The sequence below is a fragment of the Manis pentadactyla genome, chromosome 1 (assembly GCF_030020395.1).
Source record: "Manis pentadactyla isolate mManPen7 chromosome 1, mManPen7.hap1, whole genome shotgun sequence".
NCBI classification, from domain to species: Eukaryota; Metazoa; Chordata; class Mammalia; order Pholidota; family Manidae; genus Manis; species Manis pentadactyla.
This window is the reverse complement of record NC_080019.1, coordinates 15,556,657-15,579,414: the sequence shown is the minus strand read 5'-3', so window position 1 is coordinate 15,579,414 and position 22,758 is coordinate 15,556,657. Positions and strand designations below refer to the sequence as shown.

The window sequence follows — 22,758 nt, the reverse complement described above, 5'->3', positions numbered from 1 at the left end:
AGCTTTGAATTGTTGATTTATGTGAGCTTTATTTTTGAAATGTATTTTTGCCACGGATGGTATTTGCTTGTTTTATGTTTGTTTTTTCTTTTCTTCTCTATCAGTGCTTTAAACACGTTCCACTGTATTCTGGCCTTCACAGTCTGATGTAAAGCTTGCTGACATGGGGATCTTCGTTGCTTAGCACAAAATTTGTCCCCTTTCTCCTTTTCTATTTTTTTTTTTTTTTACATCTGGCTGCTTTTAAGATTCTTTTTAATGCTGGCTTTCAGGAATTTGCTTATGATATGCTTTTATTTGGTTTTCTTTCTTCCTGTTGCTTGATGTTTATTGTACTTCTTGTATCCATGGGTTTATAATGCAGGTATCCACTGCTTTCTAAAAAGGCCATATTATGACACTTTGCTTTTACAAAAGACCTGTATTATTACCTGTTTTTGCCAACCAAAAGAAATCTGAAGAGGACTTTTGCTTTTATGAAAAATGGGAAAAGCAGAGCATTCCACATTTGTTTTGCAATGAGCACTTACAGAGGTGACATGCCTCCCAGGGCAGCCGCCATGGCCCTTCCTGGGAGCCACTCTCAGCACCTCAGCATGAAGCTGCCATAGCTTTGAACTGTGTCTGTGGGCACCTGTGCTTAATTTCAATTTGTTTTTTACATCTGTTAACATGATATGTCCTAAGATACACAAAAACCCTGAGAGAGGTTACTTTTTGGGTCTGGGAACACTCAACAATTAATGGTAACTGCTTCTTTGATTTATGCCATTTTGGCTTATGAAAGGATTTATAGGCACATTCGACTTTCAGATAGGTGGGGGAAAACCCATATTCATTCAATTTAGAAAATTTTGGACATTATTTATTTATATAATTTCTGAGCCCACTCTGTCAGTGCCCTTCTGAGACTCCACTTGCTCATATGTTAATACTCTTGATGTTGTTCCACAGTTCATGAACACAGACTTCTTTTTAGTCTCTTTTCTTCCTGTATGCTTCATTTTGGGTAGTTTCTCTCATGTCTTCAAATTCATGGATTTTTTTCTTCTGCAGTGTCCACTGTGCTTCTAGTCTCACCCAGCATATTTTTCATTTTATTTATTGTTTTTTCGTCTCCAGACATCCTATTTAGATGTTTTATTCAAATATCCCCTCTTGTAACGGATGTCCCTTGTTTGCCTTTAAACTACTATGCACATTAATATTTATCACTGTTGTTTTAAGGTCCTTGTATGCTAATCCCATGATCACTTGTTATTTCTGGATGTCTTTTTTGGATTGCAATTTCTCCAAATTATTGATTGTATTTTTAAACTTCATAGCATGCTAGAGAAATTTTAATTGGATGAACATTATGAACTTTACATTATTTGTTCCTGGATTTTGTGGTATTCCTCTACAGTGTTGTATTTTGTTCGGGCATGAACGTGAACAAACTGCATCAGCTGGATTCGTTTCAGGACAGCTTTGAAGCTTTGTTATGGCAGGAACAGAACAGATCATTCTAGGACTAATTCAGCCCCAACATCAATATGTGTCCTATTTCATTATGCAGAAGTACAACCATTTATCCACTCACCAGCTAAAGGACATCTGGATTGCTGCAGTTTTGTAATTATAAATAAAGTTACTATAAACATCCACATATATGCTTTTATATGAACATATGTTGTAGTTTCTCTGGGATAAAATATATTGAAGTGGGATATCTGGATCATATGGTAAGTTTGTTTCATTTATGAGTCACCACCAAACTGCTTCTCAAAGTGGCTGCTCTACTTTGCACTCCTGCTGGCCAAGTTCTTGTCATTCTATTAAGTGTATAAGAGGTGTCTCCTTGTGATTTCATTCAATGTTTCCCTAGTGCTGACTGAAAGTGAGCTGCTTTCCCTTGTGCTAATTTACATCATGTATCTTTTTGGTGAATGTACAGGACTTTGCCCATTTCTCATCTGAGCTATTTGTTTGACCATTACTAATTTGAGTGTTATTTATATTTTCTGGATGCAAATCCTTTATCAGATATCTATTTGCCAATAGTGTCTTCCAGTTTGTGGCTTGTGTTCTTATTTTTAAAGTGGTATCTTTTAAAAGTAAAAAATATATATATATATATATTGAGGTTTGATTTACTATATATTTTCTTTTTTTTTTTCATCATCTAAGAAATCTCTCTAACCAAAGCTTACTTGTGTTTTTCTTATGTTTCTTTCTGTAGTTTTATAATCTTAGGTTTTCCATTTAGGCAAACTGACTTTTATTTCAGGTAAATTATGTCTTGAAATTTTCTTTCCTCCATTCTTGCATCTAGACAAAAATGAATGCTGAGGCCATCCCTACTCCACTCCAGGTCCCTTTTCCTGGAGAACAGGATTCCAGGGAAATGTTCAGCTTGAAGTAATGTTCATGTTTTTCACCTCTTTGTACATTCCCTGTACTCAGCACATGCTGTGGGGTCATGTGTTGACACATTACAAGACACAAGACACAGCTGCCATGTTGAGCCCAGTGATCACAGCGGCTGGCAGCCGTGGCTGCACCTTGGAGGGCAGGATGTGGCTGAAAGAGACATCAGATAAACTCCAGTCTCCCTGCAGGGTTCACGCAAGCTCTCCCTATCACAGAACTTTAGGAGAATGTGCGCACGTTCAATCACTCTGCCCTCAAGCTGTGGCTTGTCCCATGTTTAATCCAGCCATCACCGAAATTACTGTTCCTGAAGCTACACATGGTCAGTGGTCAGTGTGGACACTGCATACAACTGGGCATGTCCCCCTGTCCCAGTACATCCACCTGTCTTTGCGTCCTCACCGATAAAGCCCGATGAGAAATGTAATCAGAGGTATTCAGTCAAAATCAGTCCAGTGAATCTGAAGATCTTGAAGAAAATCATGCAAAATAAGTATAGTTATGTATTATTATAAATGATCCCATTTATTTTATAGTAAACTTTAAAACCAGTATGAAAGTAAAAGTAGAACTGCATGAAAAGATTACTCACAAAGGGATCCATATCACTAGCACCCTTTGCTCTCTCACATTTCTGAATGTAGAGCACAGGTGGACCTAGCACCACAAACAATATGGCAGAATATGAAGGAACATAAAGTAATAAAATGTATTTTTAAAAAGCATGCTTCCAGTATTTCTAAAAATGCCACATTCCCACAAAATCTCAATCAGAATATAAATTAGTCACGGGGATGGAAGTGCAGCATGGAGAAGATAGCCAATGTTTCTCTAACATCTTCCTTTGTTGGCAGATAGCAACTGCACTAGTTGGGGTGAGGATTTAATAATGTGTGTAACTTGAACCACTGAGTTGTATACTTACTATAAATCAACTATACGTCAGTAAAAATATAAGAAGAAAAATCAATAAAATAAAAATATTGTTTCATTAAATAGAAATAAAAATGATAATGCCACATTCCATGTATTTTCACTATTCTGAATATATCCACGTTGTTGTGTCTGAATTGCAATGTAACGCTCTGTGTATGACAAGTAGGCTTTTTTTTTAACAGGTCCTGTGCTCAACTTCCAGGAGCCTACAATTCACTTATTATCATAAAGGCAGAGGATCTATTTATGAAATATCCTCTAATCATCATTGATTATTATCAAATCTGCTAGTCTATTAATACAAGCTGAGGAGAGAAAAACAAAAACTAAGGGACAATTTACATTTATAAAATTGAAATATGATATTGGGATATCATGGGATACTAAGAACACATCTTGAGAGTCTATTGGTTAAAATTACATTATTACAAATTCAGAAATAATATACAGTTGGGTAAAAATTACATTAAGAGTGGATTCAGATTGCTGGGTAGGGCTCTTTATGTAGTCAACTTAAGGTCTCCAACATCTTTAATAATATTACTCGTAGGATCATTCTTTTCAGAAGGTTCTCTTTCCCCGAGTATGATTATTTTCACGAACTTTTTAAGATAGTTTTCCTAAGTAGAAATAACTCAGGGCTCAATCTTGTAATTAAGTGTGGTATTTGGGATATATATTTTTAATGATGTTATAAATAAGTATGTGGATTAAAATCAATGTAAAATGAGTAGTATCACATGCAAACATTAAGCTGGAAGTTTAAAATTACGATGTTCGTATACTGAAGTTAGTTCATTTAATTTTTCCCCCAGTTTATGGAGATGTAACTGACATAACATTGCATTAGTCCAAGATACATGACACAATGATTTGATATCTGTACATACTGAGAAATGAACACCACAGTAAGTTTAGTTAACATCCATCACCTCACATGGTTACAGCTTTCTTGTCTTATGATGAGAATTTTTAAGATCTTTTCTTTCAGTAACTTTCAAATATAACAACACGGTATTGTTAACTATGGTCAAGAAGCTGTATGTAACCCCCATGTACAATGACTATGTAATGCACATACACACCTGTCTTGGACGAGCAGGGCTTACAGTATATAATCCAAACCCACTTTAATGTTTTTCTTGATGTTCTGTAAATATTCGTTCATTAGTGAAAGTTTTCTCTTGTCTCTGGATGAAAACTCAGGTGGTCCCATAATTTCTTCATTTCAGCTTTATGTAACAAAATGTAGCATTGTCCCTTTAAGGGACAAGGATAGGCTAACTGCGGTTCAAGATGTCTGAGTGCATGTAATAATCACAACTCCAAACCTGGTTGTCCCTTTCTCTAGCTGTAGATTTATTTTTGTAGAGGTGGTCAAATAAGGGGGACATGATAGTTCCTCAATCCTTCTCCAATTTTCTTCCACTTCTCCTCTTCCATCTTTCTTATGCCCACCTCTGGTTTTGGAGAGGGCCGATAAAAGATATTCAAAGGTGACAGGGAGTTTCTTACCAAACTGACGACTGGCTTAGGAAGGCTTAGTGCTGTGCAGGCTCGTCAGGTTTTAAAACTTCCTCTGTGTGTCTTCTTTTGTGGGTACTGCAGAGGTCACTGGTGCACACATCCCACAATATTTCCTTAGAAATGTGATCTTTCCTCTGGCTGACCACCACCGCTTGGTCCCTGGATGTCTGGTGATCCATTTTTTCTGTTGGGGTTTACTCACTATTCAAAACAGCCCTCTTGGGAAGTATTACATTGTTTTTAACTTTATGGCTCAAATATTGTCCACCATAAATATCCTCATATTTCTTGCACAGTCACAATTGCAAAGCAGCAGTCACTCTCCTTTGCTTTGAGAACAAATAAGTAAGCAGCCCAGACAGTCTCTGACTTTCAAGACTTGCCTGGGGAAATTCAGACCATAATCCACTTGTCTGGGGACACATATAAAACTGGAGTGATTCTGTTGAGATCTGCCTCTCAGCTGCAAGTGAAGGGAGGCAACCTCATCTCTTCCTGGAGGGGTGGTGAAGTCCTAGCAGAGCTCTTCCCAAAGAACCCCCTTTGTAAATGCCCTTGCCATCTTTGCTGGCTTTTTTCTTTTAAACCTTCCTTTGGACATACATTTTAAGGGCAACGGACTTATATCTGCAAATTCCCTTCACAACAGTGCCTCCATTAGTATCTGTGTAATAACCAGGGGCCTGGAACCTGGGAAGAGCCACCTTTAGAATTCTCCCTACCACACTGGCTCTAAAAGCAGGATATTTGAGCAGAAATCTAATGGAAGCAAAGACATGAGTAACCTGGGCCATGGGGTGGGAAGGCAGTTCTAGGTAGAAGGACCAGCAAACTAAAAGAATCTCAAGTCACTGTCTAAGGGCAAAGAACCAGTATGACTGAAGCTGACTGGATGGTAAGAAATGAGGTTGTAGAAACAGTGGTCGGCTCATGTCATAGGTCACAGCAAAGGCATTGGCTTTTGGTGAGAGACCATCCTGCCTGTCTCTGTTCTTTTTTCTCAAGGATCGGCTCTGGGGTGACTAGTGTGACCTACTGGAAAAATGAGTTGACACGGACTGTGTTAAGAAGGGCAACAAGAGAGCAGGTTTGTATGGGGCATCTAGTTTGGCCACATCAAGACTGAGATGTCTGTTAAACTTTCAGAGAAGATTTGAATGGGAATTGAATACAGGGTTCTGCATGTCAGGCCTAGAAGCATAATTTGGGGAATTGTTTGTACATTTTTATATTTTAAACAGGACAGTGAACAAAATCACAAATGCCATTATTACAGTAGAAGAAAAAATATTAAGTCTTAAGGATTACCAATATTTAGATACCAATTCGATAAGGAAAAATCAGAAAAGCAGATTGGGGTCTTTTCATTCATTTCTGTTTCCTAAATGTCTGGAACAATGGTTGTTAATAGTATTCACTCAAAAACATTTCACAAAGAATGATTGAATAAATTAAATGTTAAATATATGCCAAATACCATAAAAGTATTTTATACACCCATGTAAACAAGACAAAATGTAGAACAGAAACAAATGTTCATTCAAACAACATAAACCCTAAAGTTCTACAGTAGGAGCTCTAAGGGCAGAGAAAACAGCAAGAGTGTCAGCAAGGCACAACACAAGATGTCAACACCTGAGGGGACATTTGAAAATTGAAACAGACTTAAGGCAGTCACAGTAATTTGTGAGGGAGGGGAGCTCTACATAGGCAAAGCAATGTAAAGGGGAGAATAGATGAGGAATTTTCCACTGTGTTTCACAGGAAATTTTTATTTTAAAAATAAACTGAAAGAGAATCGTCAGTGCATGTATCATCTTCTTAAATAGTATTAAAAACTTGGGACAGTAAAAAGCAAAATTGCTTTAAGGTAGTGAATGCATTTAAGGAAAGGTAAACCCAAACAGCACAAATAGTTCATTATTAGCTCAAGAAAGGGCTCTGTGAAAGGGGACATTAGACAGCACTCACTCAGGGACTCACCTGAGTAAAAAAAACCAGTACCCATGAATGATCATGACTAGTGCTACAAAGGTAAGAGAGTATCCTCACTTGTAAGAAGAAAACAGATTCATTATGCAACACTACCTAATGTTTCAGTCACTTACTTATGGAAGATTTAGCATAAGGAAATCTTTAGTGAAGGATATAGAAAATTGCCCTAGAAGATAACAGTTTCTTGTATGAAAGTATCTACTTAAAATATATGTTTAGGCAGAACTGTGAAGACAGAGGAACACTGATAAAAAACTTTTTCTTGATTATGAAAAGTATGATTATGGAAATGGTTTTAAACAGTGAATCTCAAGATACTAAACCCTGGGTAAATTTTTGAAATTTCCAACAGTTTTTTAGCATTAAGATGAATAAATATAAGTACATTCAACATAGGAATAATTTAATGGATAAAAATCTGTCTCAAGCATTGGTATAGGTTATCAATATAACTCAACAAAGTTTTAAATTATGTGTATTAATCCCACCTATATAATTCATCCATATTTATAAGAATCGAAACAAAAGCTCATTCAGAAATATCATAATAAAGGTAAAATAATGGTTACTAACTATTGAATTTCTAAGGATTTTAGAAATGAAATAGGGAAATACCCTCTTTGTGCTAGTGTATTTATGTGCCTGTGTGGGTGTGTGCAAGTGTATTATGAGCAGTTATCACAATTCAGGTGAATTAGTATTTGAATTTTGGATATTTCTTTGATTACTCTGATATTACTTGAAGTCTGAGATGTCCATTGGGAGATTTCACTTATCCATTGAGTGAAAGCACATAAATTCATAAGTTCAGCATGCATAAAATCTGCATTGAAATCCCAGCTCTACCACTTTCTAATCATTCAACTTTGGGTTCTACCTGTCAAACTTTCAAGTATAAAGTGGAGCAAACAATATCCACTTTGCTAAACTGCTGTAAGGATTACAGAAGGGCATCCATGATTGCTTTGGTGACCGAGCCCTGTGGAATCAGTGCTGGGCCTCAACACCCAGACACAAGGCTCCACATTGTACTTACTAATGGTCAGAACCTCGGCTCACGCTGCGCCCTGACCCTCCCATACTCACCAATCTTACAGTCCTTAGGAGAGCTCCAGAATCACCATGAGACATCTAAAATCACATTTAAGAAGTGTCTAGCAATGTCACTTCAAAGATGTGTCAAAAATTTCTGAAAGGCAAAAGCTATCAGACACAAAGTTTTATAATCCAAAAACACCTCTCAACATTCCCTGAATATTTATGCTGTTGTAGAAAATGAGGTTATTCACCTCTAGAATGTAGTCACAGAGCAGTTCACTTCCTAATCTTACAAAATAGCAAGCCTATATTAACAGTTGCATTTCTGAGTCAGAAATAAATTAGCATAACTGAGATGAACATAAATCAAGGTAAAATCATTCAGATGAAAGCAAAAACTCAGTAAATGTAGATTTCAAAGCATATTCAAAATGACTGAATGATTGACCTCACTCATAAAGGCTTAACATTTTTAAAAGTACTGTAATACAAAAAATTCAGAAAAAAAAGACTGTTAAGTTTCAGGATGGGAGGGGTAAACAGGAGTAGGTAATGAAAAGTAGAATAGTGTTCTAGCTCATATGTGTTCAACACATGCTCCTAGGGCTTGCAGATACAAAGGCAGGTAAGTTGAAAAATCCTCTCTTTAACCCATCATTTAAATGATTGTTTTAGATTCTGTTTCCAGAAATGGCTGACTAACATTTACTGGACTGATGCTCCTGCTCATAAATTGTTAAACTCTGCATATAATTTAAAAAATTTAGGGAACTGAAAAGTGAAAAACAAGTAGACAGATTCTGGTGCACAGTCCATATTTTTTAGGAAGGAAGTTATATGGAGTGCATTCTCACTTTTACTTAGCCTGGAGCAGAGTTAAAATGGTAAAAGGCAGGGGGGACACTGGTGGAGAAGGAACACACATGCTCTAGCCTGGAGAATCAGAAAATTGTGTGCAACTACTGAGGACCATGAGGACCAAGGGAGAAATCTAGGCAGAAAAGAGCTAAAGAGCTGAGCAGAGTCTGCTCTGGGCACTGATACTGTAGATTCAGATCACCTGCACAGAGGGTGCAGATGGAATCTGAGATTAGAGCTGGCACACAAGAAATAAAGTTTTCATTTTGAGCCCAACAGAATGAATCATATGCTGAAATACAACACTCATTGGATTAACAATAAAGCATCCTACTTTTTATATCCGTAACATCTGAGACACCATCTAGAATTATGAGACATATGCAGCACCAGAGAAAATGGGACATATTCTTAAATGAAAAGAAAGTCAATTGAGAACAAACCTGAGATGACCCAGTTGTTGCAATGAGCAGAAAAGATTTTAAAAGAACTAAAATAGGTATCTTAATGAGGAAAGGAAATATGCTTGTAATAATTGCAATAATAGGAACTAGCAGTAGAGAAATAGAATTATAAGAAAGAACGAACTCAAAATTCAAGAACAAAATAGCGAAGCAACCAATGAAACCTAAAAAAAAAATAAAAAATAATACTAGATGGACCCAACAGCAGAACTGAGTTCACAGAGGAAAACGTAAACTTGAATATAGGTCAACTACACTAATCTAATATGAAGAAAGACAAGGAAAGAAATGAACAGAGTCTCTGGGGGCTGCCAGATATTATCAGAGGACAGCCCATCTAACTGAAGCCCCAGAGGAGAAGGGAAAGATGATGGTGCAAGAAACATAATTTGAAGAAATAAGGGTAGAAATTTTGCTTAAATTCTCAATTTACAGTTTCAAGATCTGCAACAATCCTCACGCTATGAAAACACAAGGAAGGCCATTTCTATTCCAACTCTTACGAACCAAAGACAAACACTAAGCTTGAAATCAGCAGGAAGAAAAGGACGCATCAAAATTAAACACTGATTCAATTAAAGCCTGACATCTCATCAGAAATTTTAGAGTCCAGGAAAGGTTAAATAATATCTTTCAGTGAGGAAAGAAAAAAATGATTTAAAAACACTTTCAAGAGTCTGCATCCAGTGAATATATTCCTAAAAATGAAGGCAAAGATTCCCTGCTCTCATCCTGGGAGAAAGTCAAAAAAACTATTACTCTCACCCTAATAATAATAAGAAAAATATGAATAGTCTACAAAACTACGAATTCTTATAATCAATTAGGGAGACTTTGTGTCCCTGGGCTAATCAATAACCCAGAACCTAAAAAACAAGCATGTACCTCCAATAAGAGGAGATGGGATGCCATCACTCACTCACCTGACACAGCCACTGAACACCAGTCAATGAGGAAAATTCAGCTGAACTTCCCAATGAATTGCTAAAGGCTGTGTGTAGGCTGGTGTGATAACAGACAACCCCTGGAAGCCACACAAGGGAGTCGAATCCAAACCATCGGCAGATTTTGTTACGCAGACCTTAGCCCACCTCCCAGAAGATTTGGAGTAGTGCAAGAGACCCAGGAAGGCCACCTTACACACAGAAGCTGCTGGGAGCCGGGTGTGAAGGACACCTGCATCCTCCTTTCTTTCATGCCTATGGAAGAAAGCCTTCAGTTATGGGAATACTCTGTCACCCTTCTGACACAGGTGAGAGAATACACTGCAGCCAGAGAAATATGGAAAATAAGAAATCTTTCTCTGAGTGAAGAGCAGGACAATACTGAGTCCAGATTATTGGAAAATCCCTGTCACTAGAGGAGGGAGAGGGTCTCTGAGAAGGTTCCACCTCAGACCAGGTATACAGCACCTGCCTGAGGCTGCATCTTCACAGGAACGCAAGGGAGCACTCACTCCAGGTAGCAGGTGTTGAGTAACCAGCACCAACAGTCTGCCAGGCTGTAGGGTGGGATGGTGGAGAGGGGACGTCTCTAAGGTTCAGTTGCAAAGAAAAACATATAGAAGCAAATGTAGAAACAGGCTGTGGCAAACCAGCCCTGCCATCAGCACAAGCAACACAAAGGACTTTGAAGTGGAGAGCACTGTGGGTAAACATCATAAACCCAAACTAGCACCTGCTTCGTATCACAACTAGACTGATTCAGTGACCTCACCAAGGCCAACCATACAGGAGGCGTCCTCCTCTCTAGCCATAAACACTCTGCCTGTCTCTGCTGTCTCACCCAATCTGATCAGTTTGAACCAAAGAAATAGAGACACACAAATAAGGAAGATAAACAAATTTTCGAAGAGACAACGCACTCAACAGAACCAAACTCAGATATGACAAAATGATTGACAGGTTAAAGGTTGTCATATAAGAAGTAAAATCTGTACTACAACTCTAGATGGGAACTCCGAGAGAGAAACAGATAAACATGCCAGGATGAGGGTGAGCAGGAGAGGAAGAGAGGGAAATATGCAGAGCAGTAGATGACTCTTCCACAGGCCAATGGAAAAGTAACTGAATGGTAGGAGAAGGGGGAGAAAACAGGGTGGAAGAAATACTGCAAGAGTTAGTGGAGAATTCTCCAAAATTAATGAAATGCATCAAACCACGGAGATAAGAATCTGAGAGGACACTGAACAGGTAACAGCTACCTTAGCATACAAACCAAGAAAAAACCTAGACCCATCCTAATCAAACCACATGAAACTAGTGATGAGGAGAAAAATCTTTAAAGCAGTTGGAGGCAAAATACACATTCCTATAGAGGAACAAACAGAAGCAAACAGCAGCAGACATCTCGGCTGAAACTGCAAAAGCCAGGACACAACGGAGAGACATCCAGGACACATGCTCAAAGAAAAACACAGCTCTTAACCAAAAATTCCTTCCCCAGAGAAAATATCGTTGAAAAGGAAGGAGAAACTCCTTAAAGCAAACAAAAACCAAAGAAAATTCATTTAAAGCAAAAGCAAACTGTAAGAAATGTTAAAAAATGAATTCTTCAGGCAGAATAAATGTGATACTAGGCAGAAACTTGAGTTGCTATAAAAGGAAAGACAGAACAAAACCTGAAGAATCCTGCAAGTCGCACAAATGAATATACATATAAATTCATGTTTTTTTCCTAAATTTTTATAAAAGATAACTGAATGTCTAATCAAGCTAGCAGCAATGTACTGTATGTTTGCAACAGGTACAAAAGCAAAGTATGGTCAAAATGGCTCAAAAGATGGGATATATTACAAGTTGCAAGCCCTTCTAAAATACATGAAATGGCAACGAGGGTAGATTTAGAGAAATTAAATTGGTATCTTTTGAATCCTAGGGCAACCATTGAAAAAAATTTAAAAGAAGGTACAAAAAATAACCCAGGAGTAAAAATAAAATGAAATCATAAAAATACTTAAATGGCTCAAAATAAGGCATTAGGAGAAGGTAAATAGGCAAAGGAAAAATGGAATAAAATAGGAAATAATTAGCAAAAAAGTAGATTATGATTAAATCATATGAATAATTATATTAAGGGTGAATGATCTAAGTATATCAATTAAAATGGAAAAAAGTCAGATTGACTAAAAAGCAAGGCTAAACTATAAATTATCCTCAAGGAAACCATTTTAAATAGATGGTATAGTAGGAAAAAAAAACAAGTTGTAAGAAAAATACCATACAGTGCTAGTGGAAGGAAAGCCTGAGTATATAATAATATGTTTTTGCCTTCAAAATAAGGAATGTTACCAAGATAAAAAGGGTCATTACATAATGATCAATAGTTTAAGAACACATACTAACCCTAACTGTGTATGTATCTAAAATGAAGCTTCAAAATATATGGGAAAAAAATGTAATAGAACTGAATGGAGAAATAGACAAATTCCCAATTACATGTGGAGACCTCAACACTATTCCATAATCAATAAAATAAAGACAGAAAAACAAAGTACAGACCTGAACAGAACTATCAATAAACTTGAAATAGTATATGACATAACATTCCAACAAAATCCTATTTCCTTCAATTGCATATGAAACACATTCTGAGTCACACAACAGATCGTAACAAACCTGGAAGAACTGAAATCATATAAAGTGTGAAATCAGAACATGACAGAATTACCATTGAAATGAATAACAGAAGGAACTATTTAAAAATAGAGAACACAAAATAGACATTAGGAATAAAATAGAGTAAGTAATTGCAAAGATGTTATTTTGATTCAGTGAGGAAACGTGATCTATTGCCAGAATCCTATCTCACAACAAAAAACTGTGGATGGCTTAATGATTTAAATGCAAAACTATAAATTAGAAGAATATTCAGGTCCATAATTCTGTAAGGGCAACTTCCTCAAGGAAGAACTCTAGACTGGAATGTGTACTTAATAGAACTTCCTTAAGGAAGACAAACTAAGAACTCTGAAGTCAAAATAGAAAAGATGTAGTGAGAAAATATTTGCAAAACAATAAAGGATGAAATGGTTAAAATAGATGGATAGTGATAATAAGCATCTGCCACATACTGTGTATAGTATGATCTCATTTTTATTAAATGTTTATGAGAATGTATGTTTGTACAGGGATGAAGTAGGATTGGAAAACTATATCAGGCTGATAATTTTTACCTCATGATGGAGGAATGGATGGAATTGGTGAATGGATATCAACTCTCTTAATATAACTTCATGTCATTTTTAAATGAAAAATTTAAATAGAAAAATACCTTATATCTAATTTTTCTTACTGTGGATAAATTAAAATAATTTAACACTGATTAATGTCTCAAAGGACTCATCATGAAATTAATTGCCATTTTATTGAACAGCATACGGTTCAAACCTGCTTATGGTGTACAGAATCATGTTTCCACATTAAATAATCCAGATAGTTATGCTTTTAAGCTATTTTATTTCCTTTTTATTTGTGTTTTTCCTCTGTTTTAGTTATTACTTTTTTGATGCTTTAAGACTCCTATTATGCACACATTCCAGTCTTTAATGTATTACTCAACTGTCACTGAAGTAAAATTCGACAGAAATAATGCTTGTGTGATAAATGACTGAATATATGAAATGCATGTACGTAATGTAAAAAATTATGTTTTGTTTTATTTTTCTCCACATTTAAAAAATCTGTTATTGCCCTTTTTTGGGGGCTGTTTCATTTTTAACTAGGTTCTAGTAGTTCAAATTATTGGTTAAATGTGTTCTGAACACCCTACGTGGTTATATTTTGAAAGTGAGGTACTCATTTTGTTGAAAACCGAATGTAATAAAAAGGAAAATACTTTACTTATCATGTGAGAAGCAATTACTGCCTAATGATTCCAAAAATACCAATGCCAATGGTAATACCCTCTGCATGGAGGAATATAGTTCCTAAAGACCAATGACTTACAGAAAGTTTGGTACACAATAATGTAACAAAACAATTTCATTATTCACTTAGAGCTTTTGTTTTAAAATTAAGTTGTAATTGATGTAGGATTACATTGATTTAGCTACGTACGAACTTTATAATTTCTACAGAAAGTATAATTCCCAAATAAGATAACAATTTAGTAATACTAAAGTTATAATTAGATTTTATTATCTAGAGAGTTTTTGTGTCTATTAAGAAAAGAAGAAAATGCCAGATGTCTCAACAGTTAGAACACATAAAATAAGCAATGATCTGGGTCTTTCACTTTATTTGAATTAAGAAAAGAAAATTTATCTACCAACTTTGCAAATCATTGTTTTCAGAAAATGAAGTCCTCTGTTGTACCTAGAAGAGTTCTAATTGCATTAAAATAGAGCATTGTTTTTAAGCCATCTGATTTCAAACGCAATCTTCCTTTCAATGTGAAGACAGCATGACAGAAAGTGAGCAATGTCTTCATTTACCCAGGGGGTTTAAGTAGTCCTATCATTTTCTCTGAGTTAGGTGGGCATTTGGAGTGAATCTGAGGATTTTGCATGTAATTCTGATGTCCTGATTGCTTTCCAAATTGACAGAAAGAAACAATACAAAATCTTTTTCAAAAAAGGATAACACATACCATACACATGAGATTGTAAGCATAGTTTAAAAAATCCTGGATGTAATTCTGTTCTTAAATTTTGGGAGATTGAAATGATGAAACAAAATACATCAATCATATAGATTACAATAGGTATAGCATGTACTTATTGTAAAAAGCCTCAAGCAAGTATTTTCAGGGTTTAATGAAAATAGAGTCAGAGGTGAAATAGCTCTATTTCTTTTACCTTTTATTATAAAACATATTTTAAGATTTTTACCATTTTAGTTGCTTTTCTATGATCATTCTTTTATCAGCAATGGCTCTCAAATATATCCAAACAAAATATACCCAAAAAGTCTAATTTCATAAATGTAAAGTAGACTTAAATAAAATAATGGCACACTTTACCAGCTTGCTTAATTTCTTGAAAAGCTATAACATTATTGATCTTTTTTGTCAACTCAAACCATTTAACTACGAAAAATTTATGCTATCTGAGATTCAAATACATGATTCTTCTTGGATAATGGCTATACAATTCTTTGGGTAATGGCTGTGATAAAATTTGGTCAATTAAAAACTCAGGTTAGTACCCTATTATGTTCAAAAATTCAGAATAACTACTAGGAAAAAAACCTATAACTTCACCATGCCTTAAAATATTTTTAAAGAATAATATGTTTAATATAAAACATAGAGCACTCTCGATTTGATGGTCAGTGTGTGAGGAAATTCCCTTTGAATAAAGCCATCATCCACATAAAAAGTAGAATACCTTCCCACTCAATTTCCTCAAGTCTTCACCCTATTATTTCAATCTTCTTGCTGTCAGAGATTTGTTCTCCTGGAACCTGCATGTCATTCAGCAATCGTGGGAAGGCAGCTGCTCTATTACTCTTTGTAAACAATTTTTACATAAAAATTTGTGATTAGATTTAATAATTTATTCATTAAACAAACTGTTACTGAGTTCCCATTATGTGCCAAGACCTTTTCTAGTAAGCGGGGATTCACAACAGAAAATTCCGAGCTTGTATTTTATTTGGAAAGGAGAGAAAATGATCTAGTAACCGTTTTTCTATCAGTAGTGACATGCACTATAAAGAACACAAAAGCAGCCTAACGCTGGGACAAATGCTCTGGGGGGTGGCGGAAGGAAGGCATCATGTGCTGGATTTTTGAGCAGCAAGTTGGATGAGGTAAGAAGAGGTCAGGTACTTGAGTGAAGAGCGCTCTAGGACCCCAAGCGGCAGCAATATGAAGCAAGTGCCTCTACTGAGAAATTACATTAATCAAAAAATCCTGTAACACCTCCTAAAACTCACAGAAAGGTCAGCAGGTTAAATGCTAGGCCACAAGAGTAATCTGCACTAATTGCTTTTAGCAATCTGGTTTATGAGTAGGAACAAAATTAAGCTGAGAGCCCATTACCTAATCTGCATTCAGCTGAAGGATCATTAGCAGTTATGCAGTTAATATATAATGACGCCGGCTTATAAGACTACGATGAAGGAAAACAAAAGCTGTCATGGTTTAATTTGTCTTTTTACTCATCATAACCCTGCAGGAAAAGTTAAACTAATAGATATGCATTATTCAGACAAGAAAATAATTTAGACTAGGGAAGTGTACTGATTAACGTACATACAAAAAGAGATGAGGACAGATGAGAACAGAATGGTGAATTTAAGATGACTTTTCTAGTTGATCCTTAAGAAAACATGGTTTTTTAGTTACAAAATAGTGATTTCAGATGGCTCATCTGCACACACACATTCGTGCTGCATGATGTTTGAAGAGGTGCTGGCTCTTCTAGCTGATGTTTGGAGCCAGCTTTACGGGTGGTGCCTGGGAGCCAGTCCTGCTGCACGTGTTCGGCAGTGGGTAGCACACAGCTAAGGCTCTGTGTGGAGCCAGCAGGCAGCTGAAGTTTGCAGACTGTCTGAGGCTAGAAGGCACCGATGAAGCGGACCTGGGCTAACATCCTTCTCCCCTCTCCTCCTCCATGCACGTTCTGCACCAGCTCAGTTCACCTCCTGAACTCATCCCATAAATTTTTCCTGTATGTAGGTTTTTAAGTCTCACAAACAAACATCATTTGTGAGAATTACTTTGTAAGAAACTGCATATTTTATTCACAAATATTCTAAAAACATAGAAAGCAAATTATGATATTTCCAGATAGTAAAACTTGGCCATATTTATGAACATTACTATAATTAAAGGTCACCAGAGATACGAATCCCTCAGAAGACATAGCTCTATCTCAAAGATAATGTTCTGCACAGTAAATGGACAATGGGGTTTAGGCATTTTTCTTTGCATAACCTGAACAGATATATGTGTTGGCCCTCTCTTACATATTTGCCCAGTCATTATTATTCTGACCTTAAGATAAAAACAGGAATTTTACTCTGAATTGTTCTTCACACCGACACTCTTTCTATATTAAGTCCGAAGTTGGTTGACTAAGCGTCGGGAGCTACTCTGATCACCGAAAATGCAGCAAGCTTCCCCGCCACAGTCATCTCCTGCCCACCTTCACTCTGTCTTCAGTGAAATAAGTGTGGGAGTCTGAAGATAAAGGGGTGCAAATGGGTAAAGTGCTTTCTCTCCCCAGGGGTGAGGTGACCAATGGAGAAAAGAATGGGATACCAAGAGTGGAGAATGAGAAGTGACAGACTTTGGAAAGAACCTGACTCACAGACCCCACGGAGTCCCGGGGGAAGGTCACTGTCTGCCCCCCACGTGGGGGCTGGAGCTCATTAGGGGGGCCAGGGCAGCCTGCAACACAGGCCGAGGGCACTCACAGGGCCAGTGAGCAAAGGAAAGCCACGCCGACTCTAAAGGGCTCAAGTAGCCAGAGAGAGAAAAATCAATTCCATACTGAGTTAGTATGTAAGGAAGGAGACAGCTACTTAAATTTAAGACACATGCACACACATGAATACCCAAGAGTGCACACATAAAAAAAAGTGCAAAAATACATTGTTTCTAGTCTAAACAGTCTTTTCCCAGCTAAGTCATTCCACAGGTGAATTGTACAGGGAATTGCCACTTTGGAGCATCAAATTAGCGGCCTAGACAATCAAGTGCATGAAATATACCTAAACAGGGACCAGAGGTAGAAGAGGATAAAAACAGTTTGTGAAGTAAGAGGCTTAAACTGTATTGCTCGGTAGATACACGGACTCTTTATATGTAGGACTGGTCTGACTCTGGAGTCCCTGTCACGTACCACTGAGCTCATCCATCTCCCACAGGCCAGCAGGTTTTCCTCCCCCGCTGGAGACCTCGGGCTTCCCACATGCCGAGCACCAGCTAAGGTACAGCCCTCCACTCTGCCCACGTGCCCCGCGCTGGCCACCTGCCCTGCCCACTTGCCCGCCTCTCCACAGAGTCGTCGCTGCCCTGCTTGGCCTTCTGCCACTGGAGACTCTCCCGCTGCGCTCCCAGAGGCGCGCAATCTGGAGGTGGAACCATCTTCATATTCCAACGGTCCTGTGGCCCAGTCTTCCCCTCCTTGGTTCGGGTTTGTTTTCCTTGGCATTTCATGGGGCCCTGACTTGAGGGCTGAACCCTCCAGCCTATGTCTCCATCAGGTCTTGCCTGACTCACCCTTGCCCCAGCCGCTGTTGGGGTCCCTCCAGCTTTAGGACTGGCCCCCTCCACAAGCTCTCAGGAACTCTGAGGCCCCCCGAGCAACCATCGGAGTCTGCGACAGCTCACTGGAAGCAGGTTGGACATTTTTTATTCCCCTTGGGAGCGCATGCCAGGACAAAGGAAGGAATGCAAGCGACTCCTGCGAACACTGCTGCAGAGCCAGCCCCCATTACCTGTGACCAGACTCAGCCCATCCTCTACAGTGTCGGTGAAAAGGCAGAGGGGGAAAGGAGAGGGGTAATTCTTCCATATAAATCAGTGGGCTTTCTGATCCTATCCATGTCCATGGCCTCAAGGCTAGAAGTTTAAAATCAAAGCTATAAATTCTCCACTTGTGTGTACATGTATGTGTGTATGTTCATGCATGGGTGGCTGTATGTGCATAGACACATGCTTTCCTATGTCCAGATGGTGTTTCCAAATTAGATTATCAAATCTCTTTTGATAAAGAAAGCTCTATGTGATTAGCTTAGGGATAAATAAGTGCTTATATAAATGACATATCCCTAAAACTTCCTGAAATTAAAGAAATTCCTAATACTTTCAAAAGTATTTTATCAAGAAAAACCAAAATTAAAAAAAAATCAATTCACAATTTAAATAAACTTTCATAAAAGGCTAGTTTAACATTGTTTGCTTAATAAAAACAGGCGTACTTTCAGAGTTATCAGTATTAAGTCTAACACAGGCATACATTTTTGTTCAACTTATACATGGTGGTTCTAAATTATATAGGCATACTGATTCAATAAGTTAGCATATCACACCTACTAGACGTTTAAAATTACAAAAATGTAAATTTGTTTTTAACAAATCATTATGATAAATTGTATTTCAATAGTAATTATGTTTTATCATAAGCCAACTTGAAATTGAAAAACAATTTTCAAGATCATTTGGTAACGTGAAAGCTTAGACTTTGTTAACTTAATTAATGTGTATTCACTAAAAATCTAGATCATTTCTTAAAGAAATCCATGAAAGCATGTTTTAAAATTCATATACTTTTTGCTTCTAATTTTTATAGTTCAAATTAATTTTATAGTGTATAGTTGTATATATTTGACCTGTTAACAAACGTATTCACTTTTGCTACATTAAAACATTATTTCATATAAAACTGTGTGCCTATAAAAAACATAAAATGTATATTCATAAATTCTGCTAATCTAATACAAAATGCTAATACATAGTTTAAAATACTTCATAGTTTCTTTTTAACATAAAATTACTGTAATTAAAATTATAATTATATAAACAAGACTCTACTAAGAAAAATGATATAAGGTAGGCAAGATATAATTTTGTTTAAAAATACAGCTTTATCCTATAATAAAATGATTCATTGTTCCAAAAATATATAGACAAACTCTACGTGAATGTAACAAATCATTGAAAGAATCTCACAAAATATAGTTTGTCATTATGAACGCTGGCTAATATGGGGTTTATTCATGTAAGATTATTTTTTAAATTTATGTCAAATATCATACACATGAAAAACTAAAATTTGATTTTGTGTCTGTTAAAATGACTAAATTTTCTTGTATTATTGTTCTGCTCTTAATAAGAGTTTTAAAGTAAGTTTTCTTTGTTTTCTGGGTAATCTGCCTAAATGGCAACATTCTGAGTCTTTGAATCAGTCCTTTCCTGTGCTTTATGTTGATTTTACTACATTTTAATTATTAAAAAATGAAGAAAAAATCATAGAGCTTGCTCACTGTCATACTGAAAACTCCAAATCAACTATGGATGTTTACAAGAAAGACACAAGTCCAGGAAAATAGATTGACAAATGTTAGCGAGTATCTCAGGCAAATACAATAAAACTGAATGCAACAGTGTCCATATTACTATCAGCTAAGGAGAAATGTGCTAAAAAGCAGTAAGTAGGGCATAGTGAATAAAATAAAGTGATAGAAAGTGTAATTTATTATGGGACAAAATAGAAATAAATCCATATGTTCTAAAAAATAAAGCAGCAAACTCATACAGCAAAAACTACCAAAAATACTAGAAGGACCTGATTAAACACAATTATAATGGAAGCTATTAATGCATCTGTCTCAGAATTAAACATGTAGGTTGACAAAATTTTTAGTGGGCTTTTGTTATTTTTTTTTTATGCTATGGACTGAACTGTGCCCTCCCAAAATTCATCTGATGATTCCCTAAACCTCAGGGTGACAGCATTTGTAGACAGGGCCATTGGGTGGCAATTAGATCTGATGGTAGAGCCCTCATGATGAGATTAGTGCCCTAACAAGCATGAGGACCTAGAGAGATCTCTGTCTTCATCATGTGAGAAGATGGCTGTTTATAAGCCAGAAGGAGAGCCCTCACTGGAACCCAGTCTGACAACTTCCCCAGAATTTGAGAAACATCTACTTTTAATTCACCTAGGCTATGGTATAGTAGCCTGAGCTAAGACATTTTGTTTCATTTTGCTATGCAAGCTGCCATCTCTTCCAATATTTTATGTTCAAATTCACTGCTAATAAAGGAAATACAAATTAGATTAATAGTGAATGATGATAGCATGTTTACCAGAATGGGAAAATTAAAGAGAATTATAATATTTTTTTCTAGCAGGGATGAAGGTAAATGTTAACTTGTATGCTTTGTTTTTAGAAATCAGAAATGCCCTAAGCTTTCTGCAAAGCAACCTAGCAACATCTGTTATCATTTGTAACTTGGAATGCATGCACATTTTGAACCGTTACTCCCACTGCTTAGAATCTTTCTTAAAGAAATTAAAAAGAAAAAACCTGATTAACTGCAGAATTGTCATGGAGAAAATAATGGAAACAGTAAATGATCATTCCTAGGGGACTAACTGATCGAATTATGGTATATCAACACAATGTAGTATTTTGATCGCTTCTTTGCTTCATCTATTCATTACTTCTACTCTCTTTCATTTAATGAAAACTTAACTATGTGTCAAGCTATGCTATGCTCCAATGATACGGTGGTGTGTAAAGTCTATACTACTGCATTTATGGTTGTCTGGTAGGGTGACAAAGAAAGAGAATAAACCATATAAACAAGTAGATTATTACTATGGTAGCTTTTGAGAAATGTTATGAAGGAAAAATTAGCACAGAAAAGCGATGGGGATATGAAATCAGAGGGTTGGTTCACGGATTAGATACGAAGTCGGGACAGGACTCATGGAGCAGCAAGAGAGGACATAAGGGAGCCAACCATTCTCTTCAGGGGTTTGTCTGACCTGTTCTAGTGGATAACTTCCTGTCGGAAATGTACTCCTACTTGACCTCTGACCATTTCAAGCAGTGTAAATATTCCTGTATCCGCTTTTTAATTTGTTCTCCGAAGATACTCCACTCCCAAGGAGTTTCGTATCATTAACCTGCTATACGGACAGTGTCTCATTTTTTGAAAGAATAATGTAGGAAGGGAAATAATATTTATGAATGTGACCATTAACCAGGTGTTCTAAAGCTCTCCTTTTATCCATCTCCAAGTCTCTTGGGACCAGTAGTCTGAACTCAAGTTCAAAGGAGAAACTTGAGAGCAAGAAACAAAAATATTCAAGAATGAGAGCTGGTGGACAGATACAGGCATGAATTTTTCAAAAAATCAGTAAGTAAAGGTCTAGACAAACTTTCACCCACCCCAGATACGTATTTATAAATATAGGGGGCATATATCCTGTATTGTTTCTATAACATCTGCCAAAATGCAGTTAATAATTTTGAAGATAAACCTGAGAAATACTACTGCCGAGTGGGGAAAACACTGTAGTTTCTTTCTGAACTTCATAAGAAGAAACAATATACATAGTCATCACCCATTCAAAGGTAATTATGTCTGTTGATGGAAGCTTAATTAAATGGCTCAATTAGAAAGAATTATTACATTCTTTAAGAACATAAATAAGATCCATAAATACAAAAGGTTGGGATTATAGAAAATTCCTTGATGAAAACAATTGAGGCATTTTAGTAATTACACATTACAGCTGACTACCATCTTATGAAGTGATTTTGTTAGAAACTGGTATTTGAGGATTGCAAGTAAGAGTGGATGGTCATGTCACAATAAGCAAAGGGAACACCTGGGACATCGCCAGGTGCAAGATGCTGCTCATGATTTCTGCCCCATCTCCTCTTCTTGCAATGTAGAGGATTTTAAATGCTTATTTACATGCTTAGATCTTTGAAAGCTCCCTTAAATTAGTTCATTTTCAATACTTACTCTTTTATGTACATTACAAATGAAAAAATATAAAGGGAAAGTTCATAAAATTATTAATAACAGGTGCCTTGTTTCAATTTGCATTTCCTAT

The 22,758-nt window shown here is 36.5% G+C and overlaps 1 protein-coding gene across 4 annotated transcripts in view; it reads right to left on the bottom strand.

The window, feature by feature from the left end:
* SPOCK3 (SPARC (osteonectin), cwcv and kazal like domains proteoglycan 3) overlaps positions 1-22,758 on the bottom strand; it is a 375,273-nt gene that overhangs the window by 13,543 nt on the left and 338,972 nt on the right. The window lies entirely within an intron of this gene.